The 22173-nt window shown below is 41.5% G+C and overlaps 1 protein-coding gene across 2 annotated transcripts in view; it reads left to right on the top strand.

The window, feature by feature from the left end:
* serpine1 (serpin peptidase inhibitor, clade E (nexin, plasminogen activator inhibitor type 1), member 1) overlaps window positions 1-22173 on the top strand; it is a 41796-nt gene that overhangs the window by 12428 nt on the left and 7195 nt on the right. The gene's annotated exons all lie outside the window — the stretch shown is intronic.

Below are 22173 nucleotides of genomic sequence, written 5' to 3'. Positions count from 1 at the left end.
TTGAACCCCGACCTCCCAGTCTCAGGGCGGACACTCTAACCACAAGGCCACTGAGCTGGTCTTTCATCGTCACGTGTATTATAATGTTAATTAATTACTCTGGCTATCTCTGCCTTAACACGACATAAAATAACAGAGCGTCCATAAAACCAACATAAACACAGACATAAATAGACTGTGTAGCCTACACAATGGAGTCATATTTGTACACAAATTATGTTGTGTATATACAACATAAGTAAGTATATACAATACACAACAATATACACAATATACAGTACAGAATTGCATATCGTCACTGTAGTGCAGAAACCTTGTATTCCCACATTTCACGTTTTTCTTTTCTCCCATAGTTAATAATAATATTGTCCTACTTTGTTGTATGACAGTGTTTCACAAAAATAGTACATCTTTTTAGCTATTTGTGAAATAGGTGAAATATTTTGTAAGGTTTTTGCCTATAATAATAATAATAATAATTACCGTATCTTGCATCCATTGGAACAGAGGTTGACAGTTTTTGGGTATACATTTCCACCAGACAGACAGTGATGATATACAATAACATTGTGTGTCCATTATATGGGTGAGTCAGTGCTTCAACTTGACTGGCACTGTGTGGAAAGACACTGTTGGTTACTGAGTTAATGATGCTCTGCTAATGTTTTTATAGATGGAAGGAGCGACAACAGAACATGTCCTGTTCCAGCTTGACATGAATCAAGCTAGACTTGAGCACTGGGAAGGTTATGTAACAATCTGTGTGTGTGTGTGTGTGTGTGTGTGTGTGTGTGTGTGTGTGTGTGTGTGTGTGTGTGTGTGTGTGTGTGTGTGTGTGTGTGTGTGTGTGTGTGTGTGTGTGTGTGTGTGTGTGTGTGTGTGTGTGTGTGTGTGTGTGTGTGTGTGTGTTTATTTGATGTGTTAGATGTGCAGGTACAATTGCTTGATTCGTGCCCACATGCGATGTGTGTGTGTGTGTGTGTGTGTGTGCTTGTATTACTATACTTGCAACATGTTCCCTCAAGTACTCCGTGGTAGGATTTTTGGTCCTAAAAAAAGTTATGGTAAAAAGAAAAAAGGACAAAAGGATTGGTGCAGTTGCTTACAATTTAAGCTTACAAGGAACATGGTTGGCTTTAGGGTTAGGATTAGTGGTTAGGTTTAAGGCTGGTTGTTGGTATGGTTATGGTGTTATGCCTTATTTACACAACCATTTAATGAAACCATTTGGAAATCTGGTTGCATTGAACACTACAGGATTCCCTTCTCAACATTTCACTGCATGTACAGTACCAGTATTTAAGTAGGTGACAAATAATCGTATTAGTCTTATCTCTATGATGTTAAACATGCATATAGTAAGAGAAATCTATGAAAATCTGGGAACTAAATCGTTACCAAGAAATTTCTTCACCAATGTGTTTCTAAAGGTGTCTAATAACATGTACTAAAAGTTTGAAATTCAACTCCCGTGGGAAAATTGAGTTATTAGCATAATATGTGACCATACCCATAACATCCTATATAAGGCAAAAAAGTCCAAATTTCATCATTCTTTAAGTAGCATGTGACATATGAAACTAGGGTGATTGCATGATTCTGAATCAATTCCAATCATTAGTTTTGCACAAAAAACACTCCTTGGGCTAAATTCGGCCATATCAACTTGACCAAATGTGCTGACCTCATCACGTTTGTGTGGCCGTTTTCCTCCCAAGGAGTGTTTTTTGTGCAAAACTAATGCTTGGAATGGATTCAGAATCATGAAATCACCCTAGTTTCATATGTCACATGCTACTTAAAGAATGATGAAATTTGGACTTTTTTGCCTTTATATAGGATGTTATGGGTATGGTCACATATTATGCTAATAACTCAATTTTCCCACGGGAGTTGAATTTCAAACTTTTAGTACATGTTATTAGAAACCTTTAGAAACACATTGGTGAAGAAATTTCTTGGTAACGATTTAGTTCCCAGATTGGTCAAATACCTGATAAAATGCCCTTACTAATACACTACAATATTTGAAACAAATAATGGTGCCTCACGTCTTATTAAGATTGGTGGGCCCGGGGCAACCCACACCTCACTTCAACTTACACGCAGAAGCAAATTGTAAACAACGGTAGCCTCGGTCCCAGGCTTACTTATCTGCGAAAAGAAAAGCCTGGTCACAACGTAAGGCAGAGAAGCTATCGGCGGATGTATCCTCCGGAACATCCGTCAGATGTATTTCCCCCGGATACGATATTTTCCCGACCAATCACAACACTTGTTTCATTCGCGGAGAATGTAAACTGATTTGTAAAGCATCAACATCATTTCCTTGGGCAATACTTCCGCTAAAATCCCGCAACTTCCGCTGATAGTCTTTTCAGCGTTGGTCTTGTCCAGGGTGAAACAACGGTGATGGTTAAACTTGCAGTGGCATCTGTTTGGACGAATGGTCGTGATATGTTTTTGAAGACAAGTTGTCTGTTCTTGACATATATCAACAAGCCTGTCCAATGCACACACAACAGGTTATTTTGTCAATTTTCAAAAGTCCTCTCCGTCTGTGTCCTTGTACTTGTTTCTCTCAGCCACGCCACTCAGCACACACCAGTAAATCGGGAGGCTTACCCTCACACTATAGGATAATACACTAGTCTGATAATCGCACCCTTTACGCCTGTGTTTTGTTTTGAAAATACTGAACCAATGAAAAGTAGTAAAAAGCGCTTGGGGCAAAACCCCAAACTGTTTGCTAAAACAGCTAACTCCACCACCTCTCTCCTTCTCATGGAAATAATTGACACTGACCTCAAACCCTGGATAGCCATACATGGAGAAGACTGGATCATCACCTAGATCTGCATACTGTAGGCCAGCAACTCTACATCTGACCTCAAATCTCAAACCCTTAGATCTCCATATATGGAGCTGACCTGTTCTGACATTCCATATGTCGATCTGACCTCATCAAACCCTGTACACTCAAGACACGCTCCATTCCAGTTCAGAATACATTCAAAGCCCAGGGGCCAAACCTTGTTGTAGGTTGAAAAAAAAAGGACGGGCAGCAGAACTATATTGTGTGCGGACATTCTACTTTTTCTTCATTTGATGAACTTTTTGGGTCCAGCACCGTATTTAAAAACTGGGATGTGCACATCGTTTCCCTCCTTTTCAGTACAGAATTCATTTCATAATGTTGATCTGAACCTCCATGCCAAAGCTCCAGCGCTCACTCAGCAGTCTGGGCGGATGCGTGCACGTGATCACGCCCTAATATCAGTTATACCCTGCTATATAATGAGTACAATTATACTTACTATTGTCCATATATATCATGTCTGTATTTCTCCAAAATAATCAGGTTGAACGTTTAAAAAAAAAATTGTATTACATTTTGACAATGCTGGACATCCTCCGGTAAAACATTCCAGAACCTCACACCACTGCCAAAGTGGTGCAAGCATCCAGATGTCTTATACAAATATTAAATTCCCATTGACAATGAAAGGTTTACGTCATATGTGTCTGAGCAAATCGGTATTTTTGTCCTACACAAGGATTAAATTCCCATTGACAATGAATGGAGAATCTACATCATATGTGTCTGAGCAAATAGACATGTTACGCCCCCACTTCACACGGGTGTGATTTATTTTATTCTTATTTGGGTTCTTATAGTGGGTGTAAAGCACTTTTAGTTTCACTTTATGCATGGAAAGGTGCTATATAATTCAAGAAATAATAAAGATCATTATAATCTAGTAAATTGTCAAAAAAGCACACACAGTAAGCTTGCACTCATATACAGGCCATCCAGCTGCCGCTGAATCACCTCCGTACAAATACAAACTTACTATGCACACCTTTTTTGATTTGTTTTGTTGTGCAGCTGTGCCTGGTTGCCCTTCCGCAGCCTCGGCCATACGGCAGTACAGCCTCTGCTGCGGCTAAACCACCACTCACAACTACACAACTGTAAGCCTGCAGAAACAGATATTTATGGGTCTCTATCTGGACAGTACTGTCGGTCATGGTGTCAATTGGGAAAACAAAATGTGAAAAGGATTTAGTGTAAATCCAGGCAAGATTTTCCACATTATTGCATTGTTGAGGAAACAACAAGCATTTGATAATTAAAAAAAGAAAGAAAATACAAAAAAGTTAGTAATGCACAAATGCATGTTGGGTAACCGGGTAGGCATTGTGTGAGTGAGGATTGGTGGAACAGATTACAGCACTTCCTGCCTGGCTCCCCACCCACCTCTTGAAGAGTTTACTTTCGTTATTGGCCCAGTAACTGTTTTGCGACGGTTGGATGAAGTAATCCTTAAGATTACTCCAGTTACATTGTTGTTGTTGTTATCTACGCTGCTGCATTGTCTAAAGGAAGCCAAAAATAGGTTTTACTCTTATGTACTGTACCTGCATGTACACAATAAAGTACAACCTTGACCTTGAATCTTGAACCTTAAGTAAAAGTAGCAATAACACAGTGTAAAAATACCAAGTTAAAGTTCTGCATTCTACATTTCAATTCAAACTACAAAAGTATTTAGCATTATGCAGAATCATAATGAAGAGTCAGTGGGCACTTTGAGTGACACCCTCAAAGCTGGACATATAGGAGCAGCTATAGCACCCCTCAAAAACTAGAGTCTAAATACAAACATTGTTTTGCTAGTTTCAACACAAACATTGATGACAAAAGTGAGGATGCAAATTGTGATTGGCCAGAATGAGATAATGTACAGTATGATGATAAGAGCGCCCCTCACTTCACACAGGTGTGACCTTATCGTAAATTCAACTAGATTTGTTGAATTTCAGTAAAATGGATTTTTCATATTTCTATGAACATAAATAATCCCAGCAGTAATTTCACATTTATAATTTAACTTCAGCAATGGTCTTATGTGGAGCTATACACTGCAACATAATGAAATATAAAACATACTGTATACAGTACCCAAGCCCCCTTTCTGAAACCAGCTCCTCGCCACTCGCCCTACACACTTGCCCTCGATATGCGCGTTCACGTGAGGCTGCGCCATATTAAGTGTCGTCCGAAACCAAGCAGCCTTGAGTGGAAGTGGCTTATAAAGCCCCCAAGAGCGAGTCTGTGCCGATCTAGACTCGATTGCCTTGTGCAGCCCTGCTCTGTGTCCGCATGGAAACCGCGACCTACAAATGTAAGAACCACCACAAATAAATGATAAATAAACTGCTCCTAAACAATCTTCATCTGATGCAGAATAGACAACGCTCCAACTGATGTTCACAAGGGCTCTTTATTTACCCCACCGTGAAAAACTATAAATGAAACCACACAAACAAAACAACTTTTAACACAATGATTTATAAACACCATGGATGTATATGACATGTCATTTTGACACGCTGTATTTCCTTTTTCCATATTAATGAAATCCACATAATAACAGGTAACACAATTGCATGATGGTAACCATGGCAACGGATGGTGTCTGTTTCCTGTTTCTGCACAAGGAGGGCGAGTGTATTTCAAACAGTTTTTTATACCCAGCACCCTAATCAAGGGAACTTGATTCAGCTGGAGGGGCACTTCCTGACGAGGGAACCTCCCGAGAGCACTTCAAGTCAAGGGACTGGTTTCAGAAAGGGCCAAGTGGTCAGCCAAGTTCAAGTTTACTTCTTCCACCACATTTCATAGAGATTCCGGTTGTATTACTATTTTACTCCCCTATTAGTTACTTTACTTATTCCTAAAAATATGTGTATTTTATCCAGCAACATATTTACGTTCAACTTTACTAGTCGACTAGTCGACTAGTTTACTAGTCGACTAGTAAATCCACTAGTCGACCTTGCTGGTACTAGTTGACTAGTTGATAAGAAAACAAAAAATAATGTTTTTATTTTTCCACGATTTTGTAGGCCTCAAGATCAGGTAGATTATAGTTATAGTCACCAATGTACACAGTTTTTAAATGTACAATTATTTATTTCCAAAAAAATATATATATATATATATTTTTTTAACATAATAGGTGGTTAAACAACTAGTCGACTAGTAAACTAGGCAACTAGTCAACTAGTAAAAATGACTAGAAGTGAATGCCCACTGTGCGTACGTGTGTGCAACTGTGCATGCGTGCATGTGTTCTGTTGGTACAAACTGTACCAGCTGGCCTGTGTCTACTCTACATTAGGCCTGCTTCACCACAACCTCACACTGTTACTCACCGAAACCGCAGGTCCTCCCTCGGCAGGCGAAAACCTACCAGTTCTCATGTCCTCTTTCATTTCCATTCTTTGTCATTTTTCACTTTTCATGTATACTTCCTCTTGTGGTTAACCACTTTAGAGCACGTACACCACACATCTCACCGGCCAGTTGCATCCTCCTACATTCCGTCAGGATGACCCTGAATGCAGTGGAATTATTATGTAAGACATATTGAATGGTTTTGGGTTGTACACTGCCGTTTTGGAAACTATTTTTGATTAGGCTACATGTCATCCCAACAAATTTATTTTACGTAATATTTTATGGAAAGCACATTGAAGTGCCTCGTTGAAATGTGATGTACAAATCAACTTGTCTTGCCTTGCCTTGCCTTGTCTGGTTTGGTTGAGCACATGTGGGTTAGGTTTACACCCTCTCCGAGACAAAACAAGTTTTTGCAGTGACTGGGACCATGTAGTAAGCCTGTCTGTTATTATTCATGGAGAATTGGCATAATGACCCAATTTGGGAGAAGATTTTATATCGTCAGCAGGCTAGAATCGAGACGTGGGAACTGGGCGGTGTAGGACTGAAGGTGATCAGGCTTTGACCGCTATAGACTGTGATCATCCCTAGAGCTTATGGACAGTCTAAATAAATACCTCAATTTTACATACAACTTAAACCCAGAAATTAACCACTTATGTGTGCGATTGATTGATTGATACTTTTACAGTTTGTACAATGAACACAGTTCGAGGAAGTTAGTTAGTTAGTTAGTTTGATTTATTGTCCACGTGTGGAAATGTGTCTTCGGTCTCAACAGTAAAAAACAAACAGTTACAACAACAGCAACAACACTTAACACAATTGTTTTCTCATGGCAAAAAAGTGTAGGACAACAGTGGCAAATACATTGGAAAGTAGCCTACAGTTCAAATACAAAGTCTGTTAGGAGGAGGATAAACACCAGTAAGCATAAGACTTGTTTACATTGGGATCCTCCATTTTCAATTCATCAGAAGATAAGACAGGTTGTAGATTTGCTATTTAATTTGTAATTTTTAGAATTGGCCTCAAAGTTGATTGGAAAATGTTACGACATTTGCCACGACAGATGAGGAGGATCCTATAATCACCTTTACTCACTAAAATAAATATGACAGAGGTTGTTGTTCATTGAGTTGGTCATGCTATTAGGAAAGCACCAGTTGCTTATCATCAGGCATGAGTGTTTCACCTTGCCAAATTCTCCACATGTGATGCACACATGGAATTATCACTGTCAAAGCAGCAGTCTTTCCTTTTGTGCCTGCACTGTCATCTGCAACGGACCTTAATGAAATCATAATGGCTTTGGTTTAGTTGCCAATCCCTTCCAGTAACATGACATGACACCCCTGTTTCTGCTTAAGATAAGAGGGGACAATGAAGAGAATGTGGTAATGTGTTATTGTCTGTCTGTCTGTCTGTCTGTCTGTACTGTTATTTTATGGATAAATACATTGTTTTGCAACTTATTTTCCCCTGAAAGTGAGGAGTTTCACTGTGAGGATGTGACACATGCAGAGAGGAACACCCCCCCCCCCCCCCCCCTCCTCTGACTGCAATTTGGTCAAATTACAAGAAATGAAAGTCAAACTAATAACTTTTTTTGGTTTTAGTTTTATATTTTCCTTGAAATTGGGAAGATGTGTGGCCATTTAACTGCCTCTGTGGAGCATCCAGGAAGCTGTGTTTCCCCACACGCTCCTTGATTCACTTCCTGTTTTGTAGTTGCCATTGGGCAACTATAGCAGTGGTGGACAAAAAACAAGGTAATAACAAAGTACATAAAGTACAACATTGAGTATCCGTACTGTACTTGAGTATTTGTATATTTTTGTATACTTGACTTTCATGGGGAAAATGTCTATAGGCCTATTTCAACACAGCAATGCATGGATATTAAAAAAGAAAATGTAGGCCTACTTTGTAATTTGCACTTGTTTTGCTGTAGTTTTTTTAAAAACGTAAGTACTCCAGTACTTTAACTCACTCTCACTGTATATTTGACCAGGAGTGTCTATAAATTGACTCAAGTACTGGGGTTGCGTACTTTGTGAATATATCACAGAAGGCTGGTTTTCGAGGTCACTGCAGTCGACTGTGCATAGTCATGTTGTTCACTCTTTGATTGCGGCTGCCTGCTGCTGGGTGGGTTCAGAATGAACACACTGGGTTACCTCAGTCTCTCTCTTCTCACGCCCTCACACCATCCATCATGCTTCCTCATGTTTTACTTGTGGTCATGTCCTCTCAGTTTCCAAGGAAAGTCGGCTCATTGCTGTATAGTTTGATGTTTCCATGCACTTCCCATCCATCATGCAGATTGTGCTCGTCCAAAATGACAATCGCTGCAGCCTCTCTCTGCTTAATCGAATAATTATTTTTTGAGAAAAACACAGACCAATCCGAATCAACATGGCGACGCATTGTGAACTTGTGTAAAGATGTTTAATACATTTGAAATTTGAAAACTTGACATGGGAACAGCGACGGCTCCAGAGAATTGTGACTGGGGGTGCTATGGAGGGGCTGGCTATTTAGAGGGGGGGGCTAATGAATCTTGGTTTACATAGAAATCAGTCAATTTGGCTTGTTTGGAGGGGGGGCTTAGGGGGGGCTAAGCCTCCACCAGAGGGCTAAAGCCCCCCCACTGAGCATTTTTGTAGTCTAATAAACGTCTAAATGGCTAAAACATTTGTTTAAAAACTGGGGTAAAAATAGTCTAAAAATGAAGGTTTTCCAACGTCTAATCTAATAAAACAACGTTGTTTCAACGTCTATATATAGACAGTCTAAATGTAGACCCCCCCCCCCCAGGAGCCGTCCCTGCATGGGACATTCTGCATAATGAGTACTTTTACTTGTTGTACTATATCCTATACATTTTGAGGCCTTTACTTTTGTACTTTTACATTACATTACATGAGTACATTTATAGTTCCGGACTTTTACTTGTATACAGAGTACTAATCTACATAATACATCAACAATGTATTTATTTTCCTTTTTTACACACAAATGACAATACAAATATACCAAAAAAAACAACAATGAACATTACAAGACAATTACTGATATAAAAAAACAAAAAGCAAAACAACAATAACCAAAAAACTAAACTAAACAAAAAAAACAACAGCACTACTCCTCTTCAGCTCCATCCATTAAATGTGACAAATTATTGTTCTTTATGTATCTTATAAAACGGCCCCACACCTCCTGAAACATTTCTTGTTTGTCCTTAAGAATGTATGCAATCTTTTCCAAAGGTAAACATAAAGACAATTCCCTGAACTACATAGCAGTATTGATACTTCTAAAAATGTGGTATTCAAAAATGTGAGTACATTTTCCACCACTGCTCAAAAGTTTGACATTCTGGGCGCCCGCTGGCCAAGTGGTCCAGGGCGGCGCATGCCACACATATAGGCTTTGGCCTGACGGCGTGTCGCGTGTTCGAGTCCCGTTCATGACGACCTTTGCTGCACGTCTCTCCCCTTCTCTCTCTCTCTCTCTTTCCTGTCCATCTTCACTTGATACTTTACTTGATCAATTCAGGCAGAAAAAAGGGAAAAAAAAGTTTGACCTTCTGCAAGAGGCCAGATGGAGTTTCCTTCACATTTGACCTTCTCGCCACAGTTCAAGCTAATGTGATTTAATACGACACCTAAATGACACTACTTCCACATTCCCATAAATAAACACGTAAAGGCCCTGACACACAGAAAGCGTCATCATTAAAATGTGAAGTTTCACTATCCGGGAGGACGCAATGCGTGTAGAGGAACACGCTATCCCTCCCTCCCCCAACTGTAAATGAGTCAAATTACAAGAAATTAAATACAAATGAACTAATAATGAGCATCTCTTTCGCTCTTGTACTCTGCACCCCCTCCCACCCATCCTGCTTCTCTTCCTGTTTCTTCTACTCCTACCCTCTACTGGGTCAAAGCAGTCACCTGTTTTTGAGTGGTGCAACCACTCCCTTATGCTATGTGTGTAGGTGCCTGCCTGCCTGGCTGGGTGGGTGAAAATAGCATGGTTGTTTTTCACCACCTGTGCGCAACCTAACACAACTGTAATGATTAACTGTATGATGACTATGATGATTAACTGTATGATTTTGGGTGTGCCAGTACAGTACAGTGACAGTACAGTACAGTAGAGGATACAGTAGAGGGACCCCCACACGGTAACTGTCATTTCTCAACCGTTTCGGACGTGGGGCGGCTCGCCACACACACACACACACACACACACACACACACACACACACACACACACACACACACACACACACACACACACACACACACACACACACACACACACAGACAGAGTTGCACCACTCACTTCACACAGGTGTGATTTTAATGACTAAATGGAATTTTGTCCAATCTGTATGCTACATGGGTGGTTGTATTGTGTCTCCCTGCTCTTTAATTGAGACAATCAGATTGTGTCTCACCTAGGCACAGGATCTGACACATGTTGACCTGATTGTATTTATCCCCTGAGCAAGCAGACCGGCTCTATTAGCTCAATGGTAAAAAGAAAAAGAAAAGAATCAACAACAACAAAAAAACAGCTCTTGCTGTCCAGGGTAGAAGAGTTGCATAGTTCTTTAAAAGAACGTTATTCAAAAAAAAAATGTTCCGGCTTGCAGTTTTAAAACTGATCTTGTTCGTGTGGTCCTTGCTGGTGAATGAAGGGAGACATAACATATTATGCCAGCATGATTTAACATTTTTAATTAACCTGGCAAGCCTCCCTATTTTGGGCAATATATTTCAAACTTAATTTATTTCTGTTTAAACGAAACGAAGCAAAATTCACATTTCTTTGTATGATGAAGTATATAACATTTGAATAACATTTAAGTTGTTAAGGAAGAAACACCACTCTAACTAACTAGAGCCTTGTTGCTCGTGCAAATGGCGCAGTTCACACACAAAATGTTTTCCAGTCAACACACGTCATGACAGACATGTAACATCTCCATGTCAACACTGGAGAAACGGTCAGCGGCCAGTGTGTGCATGGGGTCAGTCTGGACTGTACACTCAGAGTCAGCTGAACCACAAAGCCAAAGGTCGAGCCCCGCCTGCCCTGGGTGAAGGGAATCCCCTCTCCTCTCCTCTCCTCCTACGCACCATGTCTTCCTTCATCTCCTCCCACTCGTAAATCGTTTTCCTTCGATGAGTCCTCCTCATTCCTTCAGTCCTTCCCCCGCCACCTTTTAACCCGCTGTCAGCGTTCACATTTTCCGTTGTCCTTTAATTGCCATGGCCACAACAATAACAAATGCTAGAATTGCTTAAAGGACCACTTCACCACTTTTCAACCTATCTTCATATAATAGGTCCTCACTAATAATCATGATAAAATGACACGATTTTTTTCTACTCAGTCTGTGTCTCATAGGAGGGCTGTGGGCAGTTTAGAAACCGTCCTCCAGTGACATCATCATTAGGCAGATTTATTTTTAAACAAGATGTTTTTACAAAAATGTTTAGATTTTCATTATCGTGAGAACGATTGCTTCTATTTTCGCATTGCAACTTTTCAGGACTAGAAAGCCTGCAGTTTCTATTAGCTTGTATTCCCCATCGATGATGTCACTGGAGGACGGTTCTGAACTGCCCACAGTCCTCCTATGAGACACAGACCGAGTAGAAAACAATTGCGCCATTTCTTCATGATTACTAGTTGCCTATTATATGAAGATAGGTTGAAAAGTGGTGAAGTGGTCCTTTAATGTAATTATTTGTGAGCACTTGCACACACCAGCAGGCACACATATGTATTATGCTTATCTTGGCAACTATAGGCTCACATAAATAAATACCTATAAATAGACTATCCTATCCCCTTGTGTCTTGAGTCACTGGCTTCCTTTTGGTTTATAGTGGTATGATAGCAGCTTCGCACCAAACTGATGTAGACGTAGAATGGGGTTTTCCAACACCTGGTCTCAATACAATGCAACGTTCATGAGGGTCAAAATATTTAAAAGGATTTCTATTTTAGTGGTGTGATGTCATGTCATCCACCTGAAGTTATATGTGTTGTTATAAGTGAAAACAGAGTTTTTAGGGAAAATGCTTACTTTTTAAAACCGCAGTAGAATACAGACCATGGGCCTTCCTCAAACACAGTCTTTGGTGATAATACTTCATCGTATGGTAAAAAATAAAAGGATATTGATCTACAAGTTCTATTTGCCTAAGCCCTGGGCCTAAGACATTCCTAAAGTAGCTAAACTCGTCTTTCTTTCTTTCTTTCTTTCTTTCTTTCTTTCTTTCTCTAAAACCCCATTATAACATCTGGGTCATATTAGATTATGAATCATGAGATTATGCTTTAATAGAGAGACAGGAAACAAAGGACAGAGGGACACAGGAAAGACCTACTACACAAGGAGGGGTTGGATTTGAACCCGGGTTTTCTCTAGCTCATAGGGCATTAAGCAACTAAGCTAGACTAGTCGACTAGTAAGTCGACTAGTCGACTAGTAAGTCGACTAGTCGACTAGTAAATCCACTAGTCGACTAGTAAATCCACTAGTCGACCTTGTTGGTACTAGTTGACTAGTTGATAAGAAAAAAAAATTGTAGGCCTCAAGATCAGGTAGATTATAGTTATAGTCACCGCTGTACACAGTTTTTAAATGTACAAATATTTATTTCCAAAACATTTTTTTTTCTTTTCATAATAGGTAGTTAAACAACTAGTCGACTAGTCGACTAGTAAACTAGGCAACTAGTCAACTAGTAAAAATGACTAGAAGTGAATGCCCTACTAGCTCATGGTGAAAGCAACGGCCTCTGAGGGTTGGTCACATACGTAGGCTTTTTAATGTTTTTGTTTCACAAGCATTTCCAATTTAATTGCTGTCCCCGATGGCGCCATAGTATCAGATCATCATGTGTTATTAGAACTGCATGGAATACCATTTTTGAGAGAATAATATTTGACAGAATATATTACTTAATTGAATGCAGATGTCTCTCTCTGTCATGTGGTTTTGAAAGGGGGCACTTGCAATTTTCTTTCCTCATTGTTAATGAAGTACATTTGTAACAAGATACTTGCCGGGCTCAATCGTGTGATTGTTTTAATTTAAATTTGATTTAAACTTGTGTCGAGCCTCTTGCCACCACCTATTTGAATCCAGTCTCTCTGTCTGTCTCTGCTACGACTGTTATTATGAGTTATTTATTATAAGTTATTACACTTCATTATACCCATATTCAACTTACTTTACCCTCTGCTTTATTTTAAACAAGAGTTTGTACATTTGCACAATCCTTGCAGCCGCTTAGCTAAATGTATTTTCAAATGCAATCTATTAGGTGTTTATACAGAGAATACTTGTTTCTTCATAAATAGTTTCACTGAATTTGTGAGCAACACGCATTGCTCACCTGACTCCTGCCCTATGGGCCACATGGAACCGTTGGTATCCCAAGGCCACTCACTGCCACATTGCTCAATTACATACCGATAGGTAATGCTCAAGAACTTGTTCAATAGCAGACTAGCTGATTCACTTACAGTAGTACATAAACCATCCCAACACGCACAGTGTGTGGCCATGTGTCAGCTTCCAGTCATAGGAGAAAGGCTTGCGTTTCACTAAAGCACTTACTGTACAGTAGCATGCTGTGATATTGCCTAACGTGTGTGTGTGTGTGTGTGTGTGTGTGTGTGTGTGTGTGTGTGTGTGTGTGTGTGTGTGTGTGTGTGTGTGTGTGTGTGTGTGTGTGTGTGTGTGTGTGTGTGTGTGTGTGTGTGTGTGTGTGTGTGTGTGTGTGTGTGCTTGAAGAGTATGCACATCATTATTGTAACACCGTTTTGGTTTGGCACACACACACACAGGCATTTTCACACTCGGGTTAGGCAATATCACAGCATGTGTACAGTAAGTGCATTAGTGAAACGCAAACCTTTCTCCTATGACTGGAAGGTGACATGACACATGTTACAATGTTGACAGGTGATATTGATTTTGTCGACTAAAACTGTGCCGAAAAATGTTTGTTGACTAGTACCTTATTTTCACTGACAACGAAAGAAAAACGAAAGAAGATCTAAGCTATGATGATCCCTTTTGGACCGAGTGTTTCACTGTTACATTCTGTCTAATAAACTATTCAATCAATCAATCAATCAATCAATCAATCAATCAATCAATCAATCAATCAATCCTCTTGGTGCCCTTGAAATACCCACCCGCACATCACGAGGCACGACAAGGTGCTTGTTTACACTGTGAAAACAGCTTCCCTATGCAGTGGTGGAAAGTAAATAAGTACATTTAGTATTAGTACTGTAGCCCAGGGGTTCTCAACCCGTGGGTCGCGACCCCTCGGGGGGTCGCCAAATTAGTTTAGGGGGTCCCCAAATTATTTAAAAAAAAATATATATATATATATTTTCACGATTTTTCAAAAATAGCAGACCTACAAGCTCGTAGCGCGCCACTCGGTGGCGCGCTATGAGCTTGTAGATCTGCTATTTTTAAATAGCTAAATTATAACAATGCTTAAAACACCAAAAGGGTTTCCCGCCCAAAATGGTTTAAGGTTATTGTAGCAGTCAATTTATATTGGGGGTCGGGAGGGGGCGGGACGGGGGTCCCGAGACATTGCCAAAGCATTTCCGGGGGTCCCCGGCCAAAAACGTTGAGAACCCCTGCTGTAGCCTACTCAAATTTTGATGTATTTAAATTGTACTTTACTTGGAAACTTTCCGGTACTTTTACTTCTACTCCACTAGCATCTCAGAGGCAAATACTCCACTACATTTATTTGAAAACGTTGTGATTATTATTCCAAATATACATTAACTACTTCAGCCCCATAAGCTCTACATGCAAGCTCACAATGTGTCTTGATGTGATGCATTGTGAGCTTGTAGATCTGCTATTTTCAAAAGATGTTTATACATTTGAAAACTTGAAATGAGATATTCTGCATAATTAGCACTTTTGGTACCAACATATCTGTCTGGGTGACAGCGACTGCTGGGCGAGCGTGCTGGTGCTTTGGCATGGGGGGGTAAGATCTTAATGTTCGGGCCTGCCGGCTGCACTAATAACTTTGGTGCAGGCTAGAGTTTAAATGGACAGGTATCAGTCAAAAGGGAGACATCGAAGAGGAAGGATGGACGGGGAAGGATCAACATATGGAATATGTCAGAACAGGTCAGCTCCATATATGGAGATCTAAGGGTTTGAGGTTTGAGGTTTGAGGTCAGATTTGCTGGCCAATATTGATGAAATAGGGATCTCCATATATGGGCTTAATATTTATGACATCATGGGATCTCCATCCCTGATGATATGATGTCACATGCTCCATCCCTGATGATGTCACGTGATGTCACATGCCCAACCAACCAACACACTGACGGGAAATGCACGATTCCATAATTACCTTTGGCCGCAATTAATACAGCATTTCTATAATGTCGTATTGATACTTTTACTTAAGTAGACCATTTGAGTACTTCTAGAAGTCACGACCAGAAGATGCTGGATGTCAAAATCCTTTGGTGCTTGTTTACGCTGTGAAAACAGCTGCCCTGTCCGTGGCAGCTGCTTTATGGTTTAATACGACTAGACAGAAACGCTCATGTCGGACAGATGGTTTCTTGACATGCGTTGAGCTTCTTTCACCCAACAACACTTACTAATCACTTTGACCACAGGGGCTGTTCAGCAGACACTGAGACAAATGTCTAATCAATTAGCCTGCCAGAGCAGTTTTTCTCTTTCGTTTGTTTTGTGTCTGTGCACATACCGTGCGTGCGTGCGTGCGTGTGTGTGTGTGTGCGTTCGAGGGGCACAATTGTTGCAACGATATAACGACGTTGCATCGAGCGGCGCGGACGAGGCGATTGTGGGGACTGGCATTAAAGACTTATTCATACTCCAGTTTTAGGTGATAAGGTGACCACCGAAACGGCGGTTTAGTAAAAACAGAGAGATGTGTTTTAGTGAGCGGTGACTCCGCGGCGTGATGTCATGTTGTAGTTTTTGGTGGTCACCTTATCACCTACAAATGGAGTATGAATAGGCCTTTAGAGGTTAGGTTTAGGTGTTGATTGTAGATCTGCTATTTCTGGCGTGCGACACTATGGTGAGCTGTGTTTTCATGTGCAATATATGTACTGTATACATTATGTGAAACCAGTTAGGTGAAGCCCACTTATAATGGTCTTGCCATATGTCTGTTGTAGTTTATAACAACAACAGCAACAACATTGCAGACTGTTGCTATGGTAACACAGCCTTCATTGTTCCACAATCAGTTCCCAGCAGGCTCATCTGCCCCCCCCCCCCCCCCCCCCCTCCTCAGATAGATCTGAGTGGGTGGTACGGACCACATTTCCACTCACAACCTTATATGGAACAGTATGTACCAAATCCTCAATGGGGGTGGTGGTGGGGGGTGGGGGGTCAAAATATGGTCTAAATATACATGATATTGAATCCAGTATTACTGTGTAAACAAACCATGACATGCCTTTTTAGAACATATAATTGCAGTGTCCTATCCACACAAATAACTGACACATGAGCTCATCTTTATCCCCAGAGAGATTCCTGTGTCCTTTTGTTGTTATTTGTCCGTCTCTCTCTTTCTCTCTCTCGTGTGTGTGCGTGTGTGCGTGTGTGCATGCGTGTGTGCGTGCGTGCGTGCGTGCGTGCGTGCGTGCGTGCGTGCGTGCGTGCGTGCGTGCGTGCGTGCGTGCGTGCGTGCGTGCGAGTAAGCACACGTGAGTGAGCGGCACTGAGTGCATCTGCGCATGTACGTGTGAGCAGTTTTGAGCGTGTTTCCAAGTTCATTAGTGGTGAACACCTCATGTGTTAAATTGTGCCGCTTGATGTATTTTAACAAGCTAGCTCGTTTAACGCCGTAACAAACCTGAGGTACACAGAAACAGAAGCTAAGCTCAGTGTTGTTAAGTGAGAAACATTCTCAAAACCAGAAGGACTATAAAACACGCCATCACCGTGACACCCCAAAAAGAATCAAACGGCCTCCGTAGACAATGACATCACGGTCTTGACGAGACTCCCAACTTTTTACGAGCATCCAAGTCATCTTTTAGTTCTACGGTCTATGGTTAAGTTACAACGTTGTGTCACCCCATGCCTTTATTGCCATGGTAACAGAGTGAGATGTGACGAGAAGAAGGGACGGATTTTGACGAGACGTCTGCTGTTTTGCAGTGGTGGAAAAAACAAATGTTGTATTTAAAGGACCACTTCACCACTTTTCAACTTCTCTTCCTATAATTGGTCCTAACTAATGTTCATGATAAAACACCACCATTTTTTTCTACTCAGTCTGTGTCTCGTAGGAAGGCTGTGGGCAGTTCAGAAACCCGTCCACCAGTGACATCATCGATGGTGAATCCAAGCTAATAGAAACGGCAGGCTTTCTTTTCCTGAAAAGTTGCAATGCAAAAGTTGAAGCCATCATTCTCACGATAATAAAAATCTAAATATATTTTAAAACAAATCTTGTTTAAAAAAAACTCTGCCTAATGATGATGTCACTGGTGGACGGGTGTCCGAACTGCCCAAAGCCCTCCTATGAGACACAGACTGAGTAGGAAGAAATGGTGGTGTTTTATCATGAACATTAGTGAGGGACCAATTATATGAAGAGATGTTGAAAAGTGGTGAAGTTGTCCTTTAAGAAAACGCATCAATACTGCAATGACAAAACACTCTGTTACAAGTAAATATCAAAATGAAAATTCAACTCTCGTTCTCAGTCAAAGGAAACAAGTCTGGCCTTGACTGTAAAATAAATTAGACATACTCTACTGTAGATAAGTGATTAAAAAGCTGCCCGCAAACTATGAGATCACAGTCCGAGAATAAAATGAACAAGGCAATAACAGCATGGCCTCCCCGTCCAGGTTGTAACTTTATAAAATAATATTTGTGCATAATTTGTGTAGTATACAGTTTGTGAATTAAGCTGCCATGGCAAAGTCGCATTATACAGACTGCTTGACGGTTTACGCCTTAATAATTAAACCACTTTGTGTTGTGAGAAGTTCCCAGAAAATGGATGCTGGGGTTTAATTGTTTAATCCAGTGGTTTTCAAACAGTGTGCTATGAGACAAGTCCAGGTGAACCTTGGGCACAAAAAGCTTGAAAACCACTGACTTAACCCATTCTAGACGGGAACCCCTTTTGGTGTTTTAACTAAGCATTATGTTATACTTTAGCTATTGAAAAATAGCAGATCTACAAGCTCATAGCGCGCCACCGAGTGGCGCGCTACGAGCTTGTAGGTCTGCTATTTTTGAAAAATCGTAAAAATGCGGCACAAATCTTTGAATATATATTCTTTCAGAGCGAACGTTTTTTTTATTTTTTACGTCAGGCCTAAATCGATAGCTGAAAACATTTTATTTTTTCATGCAAAGTACTGGAGAGGAGGGTCCGGCTGATAGTCGAACCTCAGATTCAAGTGGAATTCAAGTGTAACAATTAACTAGCCTGCCCCAGCTTGTGTGATTTCTGGTCTAGAGGGGCGGATTCAAATATGTCTGCTAAAACAGCTATGTGCGCCTTCCCCCCTCCTCGATCCTCCCCTCCTCTACCCAGTTGAACACAGCAGAGGACACTGATGTCACCAAATTTGAAGCGACACCCCTCTGCACTGTTGCCACTTTTCTTGGCTCATTTGCACAGGCTTTTTGAGTGGTGCAACCACTCCAAGGAACAGCAATGTCCGTGTTAACCTATGTGACTGTGTGTTAACCTATGTGTGTGACTATGAGTACCAGTAGGGGCAAAAGTGGCGCTGTTGTGCCATAAACAGAGAGAGAGAGATTGCCTGCTAATGAGAGAGAGAGAGGGGGGGGGGGGGGGGGGGGGGGGACCAGCTCTTCACTCTTGCAGGGATCCTAAAGAGGGCCTGGGAGTATGCATATGCGGTTTACATGTGCTTTGTGGATTTGGAGAAGGCAATGTATGACCTCAGGAGATACTGTGGGAGGTGCTGCGGGAATTTTGGTTGAGGGGGTCCTTGTTGAGGGCCATTACATCTCTGTATACACCCAAAGTGTGAGCTGCGTCCGTGTGCTGGGCAGTAAGTCGGATTTTCAACTGTGACCCGACCTTTATGCTCTCCATAAGTTACACTGCAGACAGACAGACAGACAGACAGACAGACAGACAGACAGACAGACGCATGCGCTCGCACACACACACACACACACACACACACACACACACACACACACACACACACACACACACACACACACACACACACACACACACTGACACTACACTTAATATAATTATCTATACTAAATCAAATCTACAACAATATTCTCTTGTGGGGGTCCCTGGCACAAGATATTTTAAAATGATGGACTTGGAGGTCCATGGCTTATGCCTACTGGGGATCCTATGGGCATCCTTTACATGACAATGTTTGAGGACCACTGGTCTACAGCCATGCTATCAAAAAGACACACATCACTGTTTTCAGTTGGACGTTTGCTATTTTTGAGGCGAGCGACACTGTTGAAATGAAAAATAAACAAGGCTTTGTGCAGAAGACACCCACTTAAAGGAAGCTCTATTTTCTGGAACTTCCTACAGAGAAGATAAGCGGACGAGCAGTCTAGACTCTAGACAAAGAGTCGAGCTTTTGGGCCTGACAATGCCTTCATACCAGAGATATTTGGAAACAGTGAGTGTGTGAGCTGTCCCTCGCGCTCCCGTCTGGGAGAGAGGCATCATGAGTAGTGGGACATGGAATGCCGGCCGACCACTGAACCAAATTTGGACTTTTTGCTGCATCACTCTCACACCCCCATACCCTCACCCCTTAACCTCAGCGAGTCAAAGTTGGAAAGAGAGAGTAGGTGAGTTTGGCAAGCGAGGGAAAATTACTGTATAGTTTATGGAAAATATATACTGTAGCAGGAAGATACAAAGGTAACAAGATAGGTGGGCACCAAGGAAGAGTAGGCACCTCAGTGTTAAATTGGCTATATATATATATATATATATATATATATATATATATATAGCCTGTGTGTGTGTGTGTGTGTGTGTGTGTGTGTGTGTGTGTGTGTGTGTGTGTTCAAGACGGATCTGATATTTCATATTCCATCCTAATTGGCTAAAATTGGCTTTCAAAGTTAAGGATTAGCCCATTTAGAACAAAAAGCCTCAAATCATGAACGCAGAATATATCCCACCCTTTTCACATTGGCCTGTTATAGCGCCACCAACAGGTGGATTTTTGCAAAACACATTATTTTGAACAAAATGCCTCAAATCATCCAATTGCCATCCAAGGCGTAAGAAGAAATGGAACCCTTTTCATATTGGCCTATTATAGCGCCACCAGGAGGCCACAACCTGACCTGGCCTGGTGGAGACCTGTGCCCCGAGGGGCACTTTATCTAGTTAGTAGACTATTTTTGTGGGGGGGTTTTTAGCGTAAAACCCCTCTCAGTGGTGTGGATTCCAAGGATTAAAAAGCTATACATCCTGCAAATGTGAGTCTTTATCAATTCGTCACGCTGTTCATCAATTCGTCACGTCACTGCTGTCAGAAACAGCAGTGTCCAGCTCCTGTGTAGTTGTAGTGTGTGTGTGTGTGTGTGTGTGTGTGTGTGTGTGTGTGTGTGTGTGTGTGTGTGTGTGTGTGTGTGTGTGTGTGTGTGTGTGTGTGTGTGTGTGCGTCTGTGTGTGTGTGGGTCACTATTTCAAAGACATGACATCATTTCTGCTCTCAGCGCCGGCTCGTCATACTGCAGGGTTATCAGTTCGCCACATGTGACACGTGGAGACATCTTTGTGAGGATGCGCAACACTGTCATGACCGGCACGTTGACAAGAAACACCAGAAGTTGACTTTTTTTCTACATTCGTCACACGTACAATACGTGCTGTATGTGTCCTATATTCTGTCAGTTTGTTTGCACTGACCATGTACACTGGCACAGTGCCAGGGCTGTCAGCCAGCTGCTGAGCTGCTGGAATGTGTCATAGTCAGTGTGTCAACAAACAGTGGCCAATGATTTCACCCCGTTATAGTGACCCGTCACCCCCTGGGAGGACAGTGGTGCATGATGGGGGATCCCTTGACTAAACGCCATGACTGGACTTTCTCCTCTGAGAGAACTGCTATATAGTCAAACATACCAACACAATGTGTGTGTGGGTGCGTGTGCATGTTTGCGTGCATGTGTGCGCGCCATGCCTGCGTACGTACTTGCTCGTGTGCATGAGTGAGTGAATTGATTGTTTTTGTGTCTGGCCACTTACGCAATTATTCAGACACATTAAAGACAGTATTTTGTTTTTGGTGTAGAGCCATATCACGCTGACACAAAACAACAAAATAAAGATAATTCCATGAATAAGAAATTAAATTGACAGAAATAAGAGTTCTGTAAGAGAATAACCTGTGCCGTCTGTCTGTCTGTCTGTCTCTGTCTGTCTGTCTGTCTGTCGGTCGGTGGGTGGGTGTGTTCGCCCACCTATGCATGAATGCAAACTTGTTCAAATCAAGCCTGACAGGGCATGACAAAAAAAGGACACTGAGTGAAATTTGATATGAGCAGCTCTGATCAATAATGGGAGATTTTGTGTGTGTATGGGGAACACAGAGAGAGAGAGAGAGAGAGAGAGAGAGAGGGAGAATGTGTCAGAGGAGAGTGTGTGTGTACTCAAGAGAAAGGGTGCCTGTCCAGACAGTCGGGTGACCTCATACCCAGTAATGACTTCCGTATGTGTGCGCACACGCGTGCGTGTGTACGTACGTGAGTGTGTGTGTGTGTGCGGCCTGTGTGAAGAAAGTGAGGGTGGAGAGAGTGAGTGAGTAGTGGGAGGGGCAGTATAACAACATGCTCTCCAACC

The sequence above is a fragment of the Electrona antarctica genome (assembly GCF_951216825.1).
Source record: "Electrona antarctica genome assembly, chromosome: 21".
Lineage (NCBI taxonomy): Eukaryota > Metazoa > Chordata > Actinopteri > Myctophiformes > Myctophidae > Electrona > Electrona antarctica.
This window is presented reverse-complemented; position numbering and strand designations above follow the sequence as displayed.